Raw genomic sequence first — 15,347 nt, 5'->3', positions numbered from 1 at the left:
AAATAAAATGCATACAAATTTCATTGATAATATGGTTCTAGTACATAGTTTCGTGAAAATTGTCCTTTAAGAAGGTCTACATGAAAGAGTAGCACAAACACTTACTCGTACATAAAAACAAGACACGAGTAGTATAAGCCATACTCACGGCCGGTAGTCTCCTACGGACCATGAGATGAAGTCGAGGCGCCCTGTAATTTTGCTATCTGACGCTTAGCTGCTATTACCCTCTCCTCGAGAGTCGAGTGTCTCTCCTGGTACTCCCTCACTTCCACCCGAGCGGTGGTAAGGTCCTCATAGAGGCTGTCAATGAGGTGGCATGTTCGAGGGTAGCCCCTCTCCAGAAATTGAGTCCATGCATCAATGGCCTCGACAGCGGCCCTTAGCTCCATGATCCAATTTGTCGATGCTCTAGTCTGATCCCCGAGGTGTGTGATTCACTGAACCATAACATGGAGGGCCTTATCTTTAGGACCTCTATGGATGAGGTTATAGAAACCTCACTGCATGTCGTATGGTGAGCATTCGTGTTGCTGCCTGCTCCACTTCTCCAGGTCATCTGCCCAACGGGGCGTGGGTCCCAGGTAGTCCATCCGATTTGTAGGAACCCGGGCGACGTAGGGTGGATTAAATACTTCGGACTCTGCATGCGAGTCCTCATCTTTCTCTTCCTCGTCTTCTTCTTTCTCCTCCTCTGGATCCTCTTTGGGTTCTTCTTCCATTAGTTCCTTAGGATCCTCCTTAGGGTCCTCTTCGATCCACTTATCATTTCCCTGGTTAGGGAAATAGGGGTCTTTGGGCATGTGAAATCCTGCCATGAAGTTTATGCGAGAATAGAGATATGAGAAAGATATGAAAGGGTTAAGTGTATGATTATGTAGTATCTTAAAATACTGCTATAGCATTTTAACTTCATGTTTGGTTCTAGAGTTTCTTGGTATATAGGGTTGGTAAGTTTTATATTTGTTACCCATCGCGACCATTCCAAAACACATGTTGGTCATATCTCGTATAAATATAATTGATTAGGTTATATTTATCCCAGATATGATTACATAACTGCCCAGGCTTAATCGTAATGCTTAACTTATCTAAATACTTTTATATGTGTCTTATTACGACAATGTCCTAGTATGTATGCATATATGTATACTCTTATAGAAATACTTATATTTTAAAAGTATACTTTTAGTCATAGTGTTTTATCCCCTTTGTATTTATAGTTGTATGTCTTACAAGGTTTGATATACATAATTCACTATAAACAATGCTCTGATACCAATCTATCACACCCCCAAACCAGAACAGCGGAAACGTCTGGGGGCGGATGACTTCATGTACAGTATCATAACAATTTAATAATAGAGATCAAAGCATTACTGTGACATCCCCATTTTCAGGCCAGAAAAGACCGATTTTGTTTATGCTTTATAAAAATCAGAGTACTTCTTTTAATAAAAATGTTGCGGAATTTGTTCCCAGAAAAATATGATAAATACGTTATTAAAACATTTTCGAAGAAACGTATTTATTTCATTTTAAAACGTTTTGGATGTCATCGTTAATATAGAAACATAAGCATAAACAGAACTTACAATTATTTACACTAGTGATCTACATCTCTCTAAATCTCTCAGTGTAATGTCACTTCATATTGTCACCTGTGATATAAATAAACTGAGTGGGTCAAGTTCGTAAACCTGGTGAGCACATAGGGTTTTCAACCCATAATAATATAATTATTATTTTTAAACATCAAACAATCAACCCAATTACCCATTCCCGTTATCCTCACATTACGTCCCTAAAACATCTAACCCAAGGGACCTAGTCTAAGAACTATCATTGGGATGGACACTACTGCTAAGGGGATTCCTTGGCAATGAAAGTCCTAATGGCAACCATGTGGGGGGTGGAGTATACCTGGTGAGCACACAGTTCACACAGTTCGAATAAACACTTACAGGTTGCGAGTCTGCTAGTGTCCCACTGGACTGTCTAGAATAGTCCGTGGTCGTCATCTATACTCCGCTAGATGACTGGATCATCAATAACATCTATAACGAGGTCTCTCATTATTTTATTTTGTCACACAACAACTATTACATCTACCCATGTTTTACCCAACACATTTTGTAGATATAAAATACATATACAGTTTAAATCATTGAAAACATGTATAAAACGTTCATCCAGCATAGATAGCAAGTATTCAGATAATATGCACACGTAGCACGTAAGTTATATAAAATACTTCATATCTATGTGTAAGCTGAGAATAACTATCCACTCACCTGAAAGGTGGTGACTCGGCACTCGGACAGCGCTTCGATACTCTCAAAACAATTTCCTTCGATAAAACCTAGTATCAATACCACTAGGGTTTAGTCTAACGATAACCGCGATTAATTAATAGTCTAGCTATTATTATTATTATATATGAGTTAAATAAAACTCAATATAACTCATAATAATATCCCAAATACTCATTATAAGTTGCTAATAACGTTACTATATTAAAACATAAGCTATACTAAAGATAGGGTAGGCATAGCTCACTTACAGCGGGTTTTCTCGAAAACCGGGCTTCACTGGAGCAGCGTTCTCGAGCCAAAAGGCTCTTTTCTCGGGACTCCGGGAGCCTCGGGGTTTCCTTCGGGTGCTAGGGGGTTTACGTAGGCTTTTAGGGGGTTAGGGAGGCTAGAGAGAGAAACTAGAGAGAGAAAGTGAGTTTGGGAGGTGTGAAGAGAAGGCTAGACCCGGCACCTCTATTTATAGTGAAAATATCTGATGGACTCGCTGAGTAGGGGGACCTACTCGCCGAGTTGGTCCATGTGGTGGCCTTCTGGTGGTGCCACGTGTCCAATTCTAGTGGTGCCACGTCACCCCCTATCGCGTATCAGCCTCCGAACTTAGAAAAATCATAACTCTCGCATACGAGCTCCGTTTTCGACGTTCATTATATCCACGCGTAGGTAAAATCAAGATCTACAACTTTCGTTTAGACTCCGTCGGCTAATTCTCGACCGATCTCAAATTTAACAGTAGGAGGCGTTTATATTGTTAAATGACCGCGAAGAATTCGTAACTCCTTCATACGAACTCCGTTTTTGTCCATCTTTTTACCGTTGAGTTCCTATTGATGAGATATTTAACTCTCATTTATGTCGCATAAGCCAAAAACCGCTCGAACTAAAATTCGAGTTTCGGGCTGTACACTACTAATCCGAAACTTCGAAAAATCATAACTTCTTCATACGAAGTCAGATTTGGGCGTTCTTTTTATCGACGTTCTTAGTTTAATGTATTCTATGAATTTGGTTTAGACTACTAAGGCTAAACCTTCTTCTATCATAAATTCACTTTTTACGCTTCCCGGTGCCATGCCGGTTTTGCCGTAAAACTTCGACGGGCCATAACTTCTTCGTTATAACTCGGATTTCGGCGTTCTTTATATGTACGGAAACATTGTAACATGTACTACAACTTGGTTAAGATTATTTATTCTAAATAATCTTTTGCCGAAAAGTCATTTTCGACACTTATTGTCTCTAAATTGACTTGCCTGGATCTGCGGGCGTTACAATTATCTCCCCTTAGGATGATTACGCCCCAGAATCATCAACAAAATAGGACAGTATAATGACTCCATACGTTATCTATTCATCCTAGGTAATAATCGTAACTTCCTCATTTCTTCGAATGAGTATTTATCTCTTGGACTCCTTGACTGCAGGCGGTGCTTGATCTTGCACTTGCTCGTTAGGCTCTCAATCATGACCTTCGTGTCACAACCTCATTCTTTATCAGAGACTCCTTCTTCTTATTAACAAACTTAGGATAACTTAATTTGATTTCTACAATTGACCGATGTGTCATATTCTAATGACATATCACCGTATGTAGCAACGCTTAGACTCAGGTCTCTTAGAGTCAAATTCCGGAATGGAATATGTCTTCCTTCATGGTCTAATGTGATGTAATCACATGTAGCACTTCTAGCTACCAACGTTTCTTTAACAACAAGCGCTACACTTCTATTGATTGCTTTGATTTCAATCGTTTGGGTTAAGTCGGACGCTACATCAAACTTGGTTCTCTGAACCACGTAACCTACTCATCGTAGTCGGACTCAATATGATATGACCACTAGGGTCGGGATAACAACAATCTTCTTAGTCATTACCAAAACAATGGTAACGATATACTTGAATAAAACGAAATCAATTACTAGTTTCTTGGTAACCTTGTGACTTTCCCTGATCCAAGTGTGAGTCCTATGCTTCCGGTAGTATAGGCCTCTACTACCACTCACACCTACTCATACTCGTCCCAAGTATTGTCCTGCAGTTTTTCCAAGTCACCATATAATAAAATCACATAACAGCTTAACACATCAAATATCAAAACGAAGGTTTTTATTATTCCTTGAAACTATTACATAGGTGTTCAAGTTCACCCTAGACTATGCCTCTAATAGGCTACATCATAACTCGACCTTCGGATATCAATCCTTACTCTTCGTTGCGTTGTCAGCTGCTTCGTTAGGGATGCTTCTTGGCTTTGGAGGTGCATTCACTCTTGCTGCTTCACTTTTCTTTGGGCAATCCTTTGATATATGTCCATTGTTCCTGCATTCGTAACAGAACCTCTTGCTGGATGTACAGATATTGGCGTAATGCTCGTTCTTCCCACACTTAAAACAAGTCACTTCTTCGTAGCATCTCCCATAGTTCTTCAGTGGTGCCTTTGGCTTTGTAAATCCTTTTCTTTTTGGGCAGTCTTGCTTGAGGTGCCCTTCCTCATTACATTCGTAACACACCCTGGTGTTGAATGTACACTCATCGGCGTAGTGCGCATGCTTTCCACACTTAAAACAAGTTACTCTCCCATGGTTCTTCGGCAGCACACTTGGCCTTGTAGCTCTCATTGGACATTCTTGCTTGAAGTGTCCCTCTTTTCTACACTTAAAGCAAACCTCCTCCTCGGTTGGGCATTCGTGGGCATAGTGACCAGTCTTCCCGCATTTGAAGCAGGTTACTTCCTTAGGGCATCTACCATTGTGTTTCCTTCCATACTTGTCACACCATTTTGCTTTACCTACTCCTCCAGACTTCGAGGACATGTTGTTCTTGTCAGACCTTGAAGAACCCTCAAATTTCCTCTTTTTGCCAACCTCAACCTTGATGGTGATACTACCATTGATCACTTTATCAACAGACTTAGCAACCCAGATGGTAAGTTCGTCCTTACTTTGTTGAAGTAAACGCCTTGTTTCTTCCATCTGTTGATCCAGCATTATCCGCACCATTGCTTGTACTCCGGCCATCGCGATTGGCCCAGGTGCAACTTCTTCTACAACAGGTATTTGTTGAACCACTGGGGGTTGGTTCCTATTCTCATTTGCATGCACGTTTCCGCTACGGGTTCTTGCCATCTTGATCTATACACCGAATAAGGTGAATCTAGACCTTTACATAGGATTGAGATTTTAAATCATCCTGATAAATAAGGTGAATCTAGAACTTTACTTAGGATTGACATTTTAAATCATCCTTATCACTCCGAAACGTTTATATGCTAGTTCTAATATCGTAGTCATATGCTTAGAATCCTAAACACATAAGGTTTCCAGATCCGGTCGGCAACAGACCATAGATCCGAACAAATAAGAACATATCATGCACAAACATTTAGCACATAAAAGCATTTTAGGCACAATTCCTAAAATAATCTAGTGCTCACACCTCACAATCATCGCTTAGCATTCTAAGTTTAAGTCTAGAAATAAATCCATATTCCTAGTTCTCTTAAACTAATGCTCTGATACCAACTGTGACATCCCCATTTTCACGGCCAGAAAAGACCGATTTTATTTATGCTTTATAAAAATCAGAGTACTTTTTTTAATAAAAATGTTGCGGAATTTGTTCCTAGAAAAACATGATAAATATGTTATTAAACATTTTCGAAGAAACGTATTTATTTCATTTTAAAACATTTGGGATGTCATCGTTAATATAGAAACATAAGCATAAACAGAACTTGCAATTATTTAAACTAGTGATCTACATCTCTCTAAATCTCTCAGTGTAATGTTACTTCATATTGTCACCTGTGATATAAATAAACTGAGTGGGTCAGGTTGGGAAACCTGGTGAGCACATAGTGTTTTCAACCCACAATAATATAATTATTATTTTTAAACATCAAACAATCAACCCAATTACCCATTCCCGTTATCCTCACATTACGTCCCTAAAACATCTAACACAAGGGACCTAGTCTGAGGACTATCATTGGGATGGACACTACTGCTAAGGGGATTCCTTGGCAATGAAAGTCCTAATGGCAACCATGTGGAGGATGGAGTATACCTGGTGAGCACACAGTTCACATAGTTTGAATAAACACACAGTTCGAATAAACACTTACAGGTTGCAAGCCTGCTAGTGTCCCACTGGACTGTCTAGAATAGTCTGTGGTCGTCATCTATACTCCGCTAGATGACTGGATCATCAATAACATCTATAATAAGGCCTCTCATTATTTTATTTTGTCACACAGTTACTATTACATCTACCCATGTTTTCCCAACACATTTTGTAGATATAAAATACATATACAGTTTAAATCATTGAAAACATGTATAAAATGTTCATCCAGCATAAATAGCAAGTATTCAGATAATATGCACACATAGCACGTAATTTATATAAAATACTTCATATCTATGTGTAAGCTGAAAGTAACTATGCACTCACCTGAAAGGTGGTGATTCAGCACTCGGACAGCGCTTCGATACTCTCAAAACAATTTCCTTCGATAAAACCTAGTATCAATACCACTAGGGTTTAGTCTAACGATAACCGCGATTAATTAATAGTCTAGCTATTATTATTATTATTATATAAGCGTTAAATAACACTCAATATAACTCATAATAATAGCCCAAATACTCATTATAAGTTCCTAATAACGTTACTATCACTACAAGAAAAAAGGCCTTTTACGACGCTCATTGCGCGTCGTAAATGGCTCAGACGACGCGCAAATGCGTGTCAAGGAAGGCCATGTCATAAAGATAGACGACGCGTATTTACGACACGCATTTACGACGCGCGGTTACGACACGCAATGCGTATCAAGGAAGGCCCTGTCATAAAGGAAGACGACACGCATTCGCGTGTCGGAACCTTACGACGCGCGTGTTAATGACACGCAATGCGTATCAAGAAAGCCCCTGTCAAGAAAGGCCATGTCATAAATGAAGATGACACACATTTTTGCGTATCGTAATTTTAAATTAAAAAAAAATTATTTATGGATTTACTTATTTTCATATTAAATTTGCATTTTATGTCACATAATGGAAAATAAAATACCATATACAAATAATACAATGCATTGCACAAAAGTTAATGTTATACAAATAATCATTCGAATAGTAGACAAATGTAATACTACAAATAATCATTCCAATAATAGACAAATGTAAGATTTCAACATTTTTTATATAATTAACTAAATTATTAGCCAAATTTCCTAAAATACCAACATACTTTTCTATGAAGAGCATTAACACTATTCTTTTCCATCAAAAACTTCAAAACCTGCATAATTAATTTAATGTTTAATCAGCTACAGGTCAATAAGGTAGGTTTAAGCAAAAGAGGTTCATAGTAGTAAGATTTTACTTACCACTGTTGTTAATGACATTGAAAGAAGTAGCCCAACAAACACCCCCTCAGAAGGATTATTACTAAATGAAACCACAAACAAAGTTAAAAAGTCAAGTATTTTGTGACAACCCCGGAACCAGGGGCAAGGCTGTTTTTACCCATGGTATGACCTAATACATGATAATAAAGACTTGTTTAACAAAAAGAAAAATGATTTCTCACGTGACATCACTATTAAGAATTGATGAAAGAGGGTACTCCACACTGTATTGCCAACAAGCTTGACACCAACACCTAAAAGCTGGAAAAAACAATAACAGAAATAAAAATAAATGTAAGATTTGAGATAACAGATGCATAATTCACATGTCTACTTTTACCAATTTATTTTATGCAACATATATGCAGCTGACATGAATGAATTATACAACAAGTTAGGAGTAAAATAAGGGATGGTTGCATATTTAGTATGATAAATAAAGAGATTTGTGGCATAAGGGTGCATAAATAATAAAAAGCAAAAAGGAAGAGGAAAGCTGACTTACATAATCAGCAAATTTCTGAATTGGTGCTTTTAACATAATACATAAGAGTGGTCCCGAAGGGATAGCTGGCAGCAAAAAATCTCAGGCAAAAAAAATTCCAGGAGAAAACAGTTAGTACCTCAAAAGCAAAGGTTTTATAGGGTTAGGCATGCACCAGCAAGACAGGGACTAAGATTATAAGTGATGTGAATGGGACATAGTAATTAAAGGAATTTTTGTTACCATTGTTCCATGCATAGTGGTTGGGGTAGAGTGTTTTTCCATCACTGTTAACACGGAAGGGTCCAAGTTCTTCCATGGCTCCATATCCAAACAACAAGCATCCTAGCCCAGTAGAATACCTTCATTAATAGTGGTTCGATCTTACTCTAAATTTTGGTGCATTTGGATGATGATCTTTAGAATCTCCATTCTGATTCATGAATATTCTAATTAATTTGGTATTGTAGAATGTAGATTGGTATCTGCATTATTAAAGTTCATAGGACTTACTACGGACTCACTTTTCTTTTTTTAATCATTAGCCTTATGCAGCTCTCAAAGCTAGAGAATATCTTGATAAGCCTGCAATACATGAGATAATGGTGAAGGTATGTAGATTATATCTTATATTTCCTACACAAATATAGACAATTGTATGCTGATGTCATTATGCAGGTTAGCGCTTATCTGCTTGGAGAATACAGCCATCTTTTGGCCAGACGACCTGGGTGTAGCCCAAAGGACATTTTTGTCATTATACATGACAAGCTTCCTACTGTATCGTGAGTATTTCTATTTCTATACATCTATGTTTTCTTTTGTGATCATCATCTATTTTTTTTTTGTTTCTACAGGACTCCAACAATATCCATTCTTCTCTCAACATACACAAAGATTTTGATGCACTCTCAACCACCAGATCCCGAATTACAAAACCAGATCTGGGCAATATTCAGCAAGTGAGTTTATAATAAATAGGAGCTACACTTTTTTTTTGTATATGCAAAATTTGATAATATTTAATTTCACACACATTGACAGATATGAAACATGCATTGATACTGAGATACAACAAAGAGCTGTACAGCTATTCATTTTCAATAGCACACTTGCAAAAATTTTAAACTTTTAAAACCCATCTTAGAAGGACTAAAGGTTAGAAAGGAGAAGTAATGAAGCTATGAGTTGAGAAAAGAGTAATCACAGCAAGGTCTCTAAAACAGACCTGCTGTTCAAAACGGATTTACTCCAAAATCTAAAACAGAAACATAGCTTTAACTAAATTTTATAGAAAACTATGATTGTTCAGAATTCCAGAACTATAAAGAACTCCTTCTAACTCCAAAGGATGAATTAAATATGAATTTTACAAAAAGGTGTATCACTTCTATCTCCAACAAGACAATCAAGTGAGGTTGGCCAATTCTACCCAACTTGTAAGTAGAATTCGTCCATACCAAAATTCAGAGAAGTAAAGGACATACAAATGAAAGTCTCAGAGTTGGAATTGAATGAAAAGCATTTCCCAAGCTCCGGATATAAAATTCACATTATGGACAATCACAACACTAGTAAAAGCTGGTGACTGCCCACTGATCTGGAGTCTGGATCAATTCTAACCAATTTATAATTGGAAATAACACCCCATCTGCTCCAGATCTTAAATTCATAATATCAGGAACATATAGAAACTTGGAATCACTCTGGATCCTTTTCCAAGCCTTATAAATGATGAAAACAAAATGACATATCAGAACAGACCCGAATCAGACCTAACAGCAAAGATTCCATTCTTGCACATAGATAAAGTCCTTACCAGTGAGGTTGGCCTGCTTAAGAAAGTTAGCCAACTCAATTTGTGAACTTTGGGAACTGGTTTGGGGTCCGTTTGAGTTCTATAGCTCAAGGTATGATTTTTACAATATGACTATAGATCTGATGGAAAACAGAATCATAGGCACCCGTGATTCCGTTTGAGTTCTATAGCTCAAGGTATGATTCAAAGCCCTTTATTTTAAAGACAAAAGATCTCAAATATACATGATAAGGTTTCTCACGAAGTGTGATCTTATGCTTGTTTTCTATATATAATCCAAAGAAACACAACCATTAATTTAACCAAAAGAAACTCAACACAATTTAGATATCATGATTTGTTACTTACCCCTTTTCTGTCGGAAGGACGAGGTGCTAATTCCTTCTTGGTGACAACATGCCCTTTATTTAGACCCACAAAGAGTCCTGTGTTTGGCTGTTTTGGAGCCATTGGAACCTGAAAACATAAACATATATTAGCGTAAAGCAACATACACTTCACAACAGTTCATCAACTTAGCCTATGCAGTTTTAATTCAATATGACCTGAAAACCTTACAAGCCTCAGACTACAATCAAAATGCGCAATATATATTCTTATTAAACATGAAGCTGATTACAAGATATAAATGAGTTTATGCGTGCCAATAAGTTTGTAAACACCAGCAAGCTTATAAGCACATGGAAAGCATCTCTAAACTATAAGAAGATGCGGGAAAACTAAAAGTACAATGAGGGAAGAAAAACAACCTGGGCAAGAAGAATTTGAGACCAAGTAAACTTTAGTTGCTGTACATTTTACTTGCTTCTTGAAAGAAACCCCCAAATTCTTAACTCCACACCGGAGGAATATCACGTGATGTACGTCAACGAGGATGTAAGCCTGAAGTGGGCCCTCAATTCTACAATAACAAAAAGTGTATCTTGTTATATGTAACAATATGATGAAAACAATGTAAAAGGGGTTGAGTATTGAGGTGGTTTAGTAAATACTTTGCTTTCCAGACGAGATTCTATCAACTTTAGCTTCTCATCTAATTTAAACATCATCAGAGTTGGTTCTGTAAGAATAATTTCATGCAACAAATGTGATAGTCATACTAATTTAAACATCATCAGATTTGTTTCTATAAGCATGTGTAACTATTAACTCGAGAGTAACAACACAATATACTACTTGTCTTCATTTTCAGATAAGGTGCAATTGCGTTGCTGTTCAAGGTAATATCCAATATTTTTCCTATTTTTAAAATTACTAAATTACCAATATCACTTATCAGTGTGCATTCTATTCATTACCTATGTTAATGTTACAGGATCCAACAAAGATTTCAGCATATCGTGACAAAAGGTTTCCAGGAACACAATAAGAATATGAACACGCACTCCAAAATTCAACAACCGTATACATTGGCAACATGTCTTTCTACACTACTGAAGAAAAAAATGGGATAAACCTTGTTTAAGAGATTTATCAATTTCTGAATCTAAGAGAAAAATTAATATTAGATCTGGAGGCTGATGAAGTTAAAGCAAAGAAGAACAAGGAAAGTTTTTTTTGGAGATTGTAATATGGCCTTATGATGTCTTCCAAACAGAACCGAGGCAGTTAGCCCAAAAGGGTAACACAGGCTCATGTAACCCACAACTTCATCCAACTCATGCAAGTGGTGCACTTGGATTCATGGGATCTATTAATTGACCTAATTAAAGCTCATTGCATACCTCCCAGAGACTCATTTATTATCTCTAAATATGATAGACAAACTAAACTTCAAGTCAAGAAACCTGCACAAAAAAGTGAACTTATTTTTATCACAGATTAACACATAAAACCCAATAAACAAAAAGAGAATCAGACCATATAAATTAGATATGAAATAGAACAGATAATGCTCATTAGAGAAAAGGAAGCAAAAGAGAACATTTCAATGAATCTAAAACCTATTTCCACTAACAATTAATCTTAAAAAATGAGAAGCTGGAGAGAGAACTAGCACATACCAAAGAGAATTTTCAACTGGGGAAGGAGAAAAAGAAAAAACAGAAAAAAAAAAAAAACAGAAACCCTAACCAACCTTGGTCGTTGAGATGATGGTGGAGCTTTTCCCTTGACGCAAAACCCTCCATGGTATCAAGCTCAATCTCTGTAGCCCTACGATCTGCCATGTCCAAATCTCTCTCATCCTCCAGAGAATCGTCCAACCCAACCGACCTTCATAGCCATTTCTATTGATTTCCAACTTGATATCATAAATTATGTTTCGACATGAGAGTGTGGGGAGGTTTCAAGAAGAACAGAGCAGAAGCAACAACGCAAAAGATAACATTAGGTATCGAGGGATAATTGAGTTTGATTAAAAAGGTTATAAAACTCGTAATAAAGGAAGACAAACCTCTGGAACAAATAAAGAAGTAGAATGTTGATGGTGATTGACCATGGAGTTTCGAGACCTTGACTTTAATGGAGCTACTGTTCTACTTGATATGGAAATCACTCTAAACTGTACCCCTTTGATCAATTTCATGGCCTGGTGACCAAAAAACCTTCGATTTCACTAAGAACCGGAACCCTAGTTCCAACAATAGTCAATTTTTGGTATTTGATTGAGAGAGAGAGAGAGAGAGAAGAACGATTGAAAGAAGGTAGAGGAGAGCATGGCGGGGTTTTTAATTTTTTCAGAATTTCATTTCCCCCTTTCCCCCACTATTAAAGGATGGAACGCGCGTTCCATTAAAAAATATAAAGCGACATCCTTAGACGACGTGCATTTTATTATAGGTGCCCTCCGTGTTTTTTTTAGACACTAATTTAAGGGCGCGCAATAATGCGTGTCTTCTATCCTTAAATTTTTTGAAGAGATGACATTTTTCTAATGTCACTCTCCTTTGTGTAACATAGATCAATGAGCGTCGTATTTTGCGCGTCGTAAAAGGCCTTTTTTCTAGTAGTGTATATTAAAACATAAGCTATACTAAAGATAGGGTAGGCATAGCTCACTTACAGCGGATTTTCTCGAAAACTAGGCTTCGCTGGAGCACCGTTCCCGAGCCGAAAGGCTCTTTTCTCGGGACTCCGGGAGCCTCGGGGCTTCCTTCGGGTGCTGGGGGGTTTACGTAGGCTTTTAGGGGGGTTAGGGAGGCTAGAGAGAGAAACTAGAGAGAGAAAGTGAGTTTGGGAGGTGTGAAGAGAGGCTAGACCCGGAACCTCTATTTATAGTGAAAATATCTGATGGACTCGCCGAGTAGGGGGACCTACTCGCCGAGTTGGTCCATGTGGTGGCTTTCTGGTGGTGCCACGTGTCCAATTCTAGTGGTGCCACGTCACCCCTATCGCGTATCAGCCTTCGAACTTAGAAAAATCATAACTCTCTCATACAAGATCCATTTTCGACGTTCTTTATATCCACGTGTAGGTAAAATCATGATCTACAACTTTCCTTTAGACTCCGTCGGCTAATTCTCTACCGATCTCAAATTTAACAGTAGGAGGCGTTTAGACTGTTAAATGACCGCGAAGAATTCGTAACTCCTTCATACGAACTCCGTTTTCGTCCATCTTTTTACCGTTGAGTTACTATTGATGAAATATTCAACTCTCATTTAGGTCGCGTAAGCCAAAAACCTCTCGAACTAAAATTCGAGTTTCGGGTTGTACACTGTTAATCCGAAACTTCGAAAAATCATAACTTCTTCATACGAAGTCAGATTTGGGCGTTTTTTTTATCGATGTTCTTAGTTTAACGTATTCTACGAATTTGGTTTAGACTACTAAGACTAAAAAGTCTTCTATCGTAAATTCACTTTTTACGCTTCCCGGTGCCGTGCCAGTTTTGCCGTAAAACTTCGACGGGCCATAACTTCTTCGTTATAACTCGGATTTCGGCGTTCTTTATATGTACGGAAACCTTGTAACATGTACTACAACTTGGTTAAGATTATTTATTCTAAATAATCTTTTGCCGAAAAGTCATTTTCGACACTTATTATCTCTAAATTGACTAGCCCGGATCTATGGGCGTTACAATTACAACCATAGTATTGAATATTTATTAAGTTACATTGTACTCAAAATATTGTTTACATAACATCAAGTGCATATGAAAAAATGAATAACGTGATGCAGCGATGCCTCATCCTCAAAAAACTCTTTGATTACCTGTTTACTGGTTTCCTGAGAATACAAGAGATTTTGAAAAGTGTCAAAAATTAAGTTGGTGTGTTCATAAGCGTTTTGTATGAGAAGAATTTGCAACTGTTTCGTGTAAAATGATAGTGCATATTTCCAGAAAATCCAATATTTTCTTTATAGCTGAGTTGTAAGTCTTAATCCAAAGACTAAAAAATGTAAGTAATGTTGTATTGAAAAGTAATGTTATGAAGTTTTATCTTTATATAAAGCTACTGAATGTATGTTAACCCGAAATCAAATGTGTTGTCGATACCATATGTGAGTTATTATAATCATATTAATGCGACTAGTGGCCTGAACGACGTGCTTCGGGCGTCGGAACTGTTACGACATTTGTCACCCTAGACCTTTCAGTCTAACTGTACCTAAAAATTTAGGTGCGGGGTTGTCAATCCCGTATAGATCTATGCACAAGTGTCACGCTCTCCTTATAAGAGTCTTTGGTTATAATTCAAGACTTGATGTGTACTCTAGTAAGTAAGGTGAAGCTAAATGTCTCACAACCAGTATCAACCAATTTAAATGAAATGAAAACTCCTTTTTCTTGTAAATGAAATAATTATACCATTAAATAATTACATGTTTCTTCTGAAATGATAGTGTAGTTTTGTGACTCCCAAACTATACCAATTATAGTTTATCTTGTTTGTTTGTCAAGAACATTTATATAGTCATTTATATAAGTACCTTGTAGTGATTTTGTCTAGTATCAAAATGTAAGTTTAAACATCATGTTTTCAGATTGTAACCCAAAAATAGTGAACTAACTAGAATGTACTCCTTTTTGTTAGAAAAGCTACATTTTTGGTAAAAGCTCCCAAAAACCTTGTAGTTTTACAACTCACAATTGTTCTTATTATTTTAAGACATGGAATATGTTTTGTCTTTGTTAGTTTTGCATTTGAAAACTAATATATTACAAATATTTGGATAAAAGCTAGTAATAACCATAACACATGCAAATAATATATTATTTTCACATGAAGATGAACGTTGCAACTATTTATGTGTTAAAACAAGTTTTACTTGTATTCCCACCCCCCCCCCCCCATTAAACATGAAAAACTCGAAAATGTGGGGGTATGAGCTCACCTTGAGTGGATTTGTGGGTTGCTTGAGGAGATGGTGTGA

At 37.1% G+C, this 15,347-nt stretch overlaps 1 long non-coding RNA gene across 1 annotated transcript; it reads right to left on the bottom strand.

The window, feature by feature from the left end:
* Nucleotides 1-7,709: 7,709 nt before the first annotated feature.
* On the bottom strand, nt 7,710-10,920 carry LOC145058377 (uncharacterized). Its single transcript, XR_013686368.1, has 5 exons — nt 10,775-10,920; nt 10,374-10,481; nt 8,731-8,791; nt 8,228-8,639; nt 7,710-7,983 (listed from the first exon to the last, which is right to left on the bottom strand). It is a non-coding gene; the product is annotated as an uncharacterized LOC145058377 (long non-coding RNA).
* Between the last annotated feature and the right edge of the window lie 4,427 nt (nt 10,921-15,347).

Source organism: Lactuca serriola, chromosome 6 (genome assembly GCF_051521515.1).
Source record: "Lactuca serriola cultivar US96UC23 chromosome 6, Lser_US96UC23_V15, whole genome shotgun sequence".
Lineage (NCBI taxonomy): Eukaryota > Viridiplantae > Streptophyta > Magnoliopsida > Asterales > Asteraceae > Lactuca > Lactuca serriola.
Note: the sequence above shows the minus strand (reverse complement) of the source record. Positions and strands in the feature narration are given on the sequence as shown.